The sequence below is a fragment of the Chinchilla lanigera genome, unplaced genomic scaffold (assembly GCF_000276665.1).
Source record: "Chinchilla lanigera isolate Chin_1 unplaced genomic scaffold, ChiLan1.0 scaffold00019, whole genome shotgun sequence".
Lineage (NCBI taxonomy): Eukaryota > Metazoa > Chordata > Mammalia > Rodentia > Chinchillidae > Chinchilla > Chinchilla lanigera.
Window position 1 is genome coordinate 22,931,757 of NW_004955420.1, and position 3,927 is coordinate 22,935,683.

Below are 3,927 nucleotides of genomic sequence, written 5' to 3' on the forward strand. Positions count from 1 at the left end.
GAAGCTCAGACTCGGTTTCTAGCTGGGCATGGTGGCCTGTAATCCCAGCAGGGGATAGTTGCGAGTCTGAGACCAGCCTGGGCTACAAGGTGAGCTCAAGGCCAGCCTGAACTGCATAGTGAGACCCTGTCTAAAAAAAAAAAAAAAAAAAAATCAAGAGAAAAAAGATGTGATCTTGGCTCCTTCTGCCATAAACCCTGAAAGTGGCTGCCCCAGACATGGCAGCAGAACAGGACGGAGGTGTCCGTGACTGTACTGGTGGCCTGGGTGAGCTGGCTCAGCGTGGCTACTGCAAAGACAGCCTCGCCTCTGCCTAGCGTCCTATGGCCAGGCGCTGCTTACAATGCCCCTCTTTGTCGCCCTCCCTCTCCTTCTCTCCTCCTGCTCATTCAAAAGGAATAAGCCAGGTCGGTGCCATGGCCACACAGCTACTGAGTAGCAAAGCTGAGATTCTGACCCAGGGGTCTCACAGGTGACGCGCTTCCACACTGAACCAGGGGTCCACACCTTAGAACCACCCGGGCATCATTACAGATCAAAGCCTGGGTCCCACCCTCAGAACCTCTGCACACTACGGCCACATGTGCGGAGCCTTCAGAGCTTCCTGGGTGTTGGGGGTGCCCAGCCAGCGCTGAGGTCTCCCGCACCCCAGGCCTGTTGTTTTTCTGGTTGTTACGCTTTTGATCTCATTACCGATTTGTTGGGTTAATCGACTTTTTCTTTTCTACTTTATCCCCTCTTCAACAAATGACTTCTAAAACTTTCTGCCACGTGGACCTTCAGTTCTTCCTTCCCTTTCCACGTGGAGAATGAGGACTTGGTGTAGGCATTCTTGCTTATGAAAAGAGCAAGATAATGGGAAGGAAAGATCCGGTCTCCCTACATCAGACCCTCCCTGGCCTGAACCCACCCTCGCTTCACACAGTCTCAGCGGCTGCTGGGCTCTGATCTGCCGGATGGAGGAGTAACCAGCAGCAAGCAAGCAAGGTCGGGGTGGCTGGATATTCAGGGCCCATTTTTGAGTCTCACCCGCCAGTGCCAAACCAATCGCAAACCTTGAGAAGTTCAGAGAAAATCCACTAGAGGGCACTGCAGCACCACCCTGAAAAGACCAACCCGCGACAGCTTTTTCCCATGCAATTAAGGAAGAACAACCGTGCTACCCTACTGAGCATCGTCAAGCACGAGCCCTGGGCTCGATGCTGAGGTGCAGAGGTCAGGGCACAGGTGCTGTTCATTTGAGCTGGAGGTGGGCTCAGAGCCTCCCAGGCCGGTGAGGAGGCTGTGCCAGGTCAGTCTGTAACCTTTCCCTGCTTCTGGAGCTGTAATTATAGGACGCCCACAGACAACACGCACAACACATGTATACACCACTCCCTCCACACACAAACATGCACACGTCATGTGAACAACGTGCACACTCGCCACACAAGCCACATCCACACGCCCAAGCGTCCTGGACGTGTAGCGCATGCGGGGAGCCGGCTGTGGCAGACCCCAGGCTGCAGAGGAGGTGGGTCGGAGCCCAGCGGGGGTGAGTTTACTACTGGAGAGAACAACCCCTGCAGCCCCCAGACAATCCGCACATCATTAGCATCACCGTAAAAGAGCCCTGTTAAAATGCACATGTCAACCACATGTCACCCCACGATTATGAGCGCTCATTGAGACCCACTAACACGTTAGCACAGATTCAGTGGAGCACTGAGGTCGGGACCCTTTGCCAGAGGCTCACGGGGAGAATGACAGCAGCATTTAAGGAGTATGGATAGGGGCTGGGGATCTAGCTCAGCGGCACAGCGCCTGCCTGGCAAGTGCAGGGTCGAGAGTTCGATTCCCGGTACCAGAGAAAAACAAAACAAAAAACAACAAAAAAAGGGAGTGTGGATAATGTGCAGACACCATGCCCGGGCTGCAGCGTGGTCTCCCCGAGGGCTCCCAGCATATTCTCCCCATTTTCAGAGGAGGACCCCCAGGCTCACAGAATAACAGTGATTTTCTCAGGATCGTATAGGTAGTAGGCAAAGGAGCCGGAAGTCTGACCACCCTGAAGGAACTCAGTCAGTTCGGGAGAGCTGTAAAGATTGAAAACTACATGAGGGGGTCTAGCAAAAAAGCAACTTCATTTTCTTTCTTTATAGAACTTAGCAGGTCCGTGCTGCATTCACAAGCGCTTCACCTGAGAAGGAAGGAAGGGGAACCTCCACTCAGGCTGGCCTCCCTGATGTTTCCAAGCATCCTTGTGACATCTGGCGATGCGAGCAACCCTGTCCCCTGAGCCTGTGACCCAAAAGACATCAGGGCACTACAGGTGTCCGTGCTGGGGAGGGTGCCTGTGGAGTTGGTGGCCAGCTCATCCTGGGACTGCCCCTCCACAAGGTCATGCCATCGACAGCAGAGAACTATGTACTAACAACAAAGTAAAATTATATTCAGCTTAAAACTTCTATGGGGGCAGGGCTGGGGATTTAGCTCAGTGGCACAGCGCCTGCCTGGTAAGCACAAGGTCATGAGTTCGATTCCTGGTACCTGAGAAAAACAAAATAAGACTTCTATGGGGGCGTGAGATGGCCATGCAGCCAGGAGGGGCCATCGGAAGCTGGGTCTCATCAGAACTACCCAGCTGCAAGGGTAAGCAGGGCTGGCAAAAACGCACAGCCAAGGGGAGGGCACATTCAGGACTGAACAGCAATGACCGGAAGTCACAGGCAGGCGGCACAACCCCCAAGCCAGGGTCATCCCAGTGCCAGATGGGTTCCTGTCTGGCAAGCTGAAGGAGGAAGATAGCCAGAGCTCCTGAGCTCGGCATACAGATGGGTCAGCTCCATGTGCCTGTGCCAGTGGAAAGTGACAGCAGCCTGCTGTAGCCTCCCTCAAGGATGGCCGAGAAGAACCTGGTAGAAAATCCCTCCAAAATCGATGGAGTTTCACATGATGCATCCAGTTATCCCTTTTGTGTGGAAAGAGAAGAGTCCTGAAGTTAAAATGTATACAATTTGGACGGGGCATGGTGGCGCATGCCTGTAATCCAAGCACTTGGGAGGCCGAGGCAGGAGGACTGCCATGAGTTCGAGGCCAGCTTGGGCCACGTAGTGAGTTCAAGGCCAGCCTGAACTACCCAGCAAAACACTATCTCATAAAAGAAAAAAAAAAATTGTATACAACTTATGAGCAGTAGCTGGGGTATTTGTGAGTTGACTAAAGGGTGAAGATCTTCATGTCACGTGTTAACGCAGCCGGGTGCCTCTCCTATGATATCCATGCTACCCAGGTAAGCACAAAGGGGCACTGCCTACAGAAGAGGCACTGAACAGCCAAGGAGACCGAGTGACCTGGGCAGCTGACATTGGCCAGCCTTTGCATTGGACATCCCCCATGCCAGCATGACTGCACTGCCGCCACAGTGCAGGGATGGAGACTACTATGGCCCCAGCAGCTCCACTGCCCTTACCAGCCTCAGGCCAGGCCTATCCAGGTAATTCCTCTCCTGAAGGGCCAGTCTGCCGGGGGTGAAGTGAGACCAGGGAGCATTGTAAGAGTCACCACCAGGAGATGCTGGCTGAGCAGGTACTACCCGTGGTGGCACCTGTGGAGAGATGGGCCTGGTTTGTCTTGTCTCTACCTCACCTGTATGTCTTTCTTGTCAGAGATGGAGAAGTTCGCTGAGCAGGGCAGCCTGTTGAACTCTCCTGTAGGCTCCCAGCGCCCCAGCCAGGGCTGCCCGGGGCGCTGATGCCCAGTGGGCTGGCCCGGCTGCACACCCCACCGTCCTGCACCTCCCTCAGTGAAATGGAGAGAGAGGCCGAGGTGGCTGGAGCTGACACCTTCTGCACCACCCCTACGGCACAGTCACTTAAACCTGCTTTTCTGGGGAGCTCTTCAGGCTGCCACAGTGCAGAGGGACGCCAGAGGCCATGAGGCCCCAAA

At 54.4% G+C, this 3,927-nt stretch overlaps 1 long non-coding RNA gene across 1 annotated transcript in view; it reads left to right on the plus strand.

Annotated features, from left to right (window-relative positions):
- The window catches only part of LOC102016600, a 4,957-nt gene extending 2,522 nt beyond the window's left edge, over positions 1 to 2,435 (plus strand). The window contains exons 3-4 of the long non-coding RNA XR_260741.1: positions 784 to 1,291; positions 2,142 to 2,435. This is a non-coding gene — a long non-coding RNA (uncharacterized LOC102016600). The remainder of the gene's footprint in view (positions 1 to 783; positions 1,292 to 2,141) is intronic.
- The last annotated feature ends 1,492 nt before the right edge of the window (positions 2,436 to 3,927 follow it).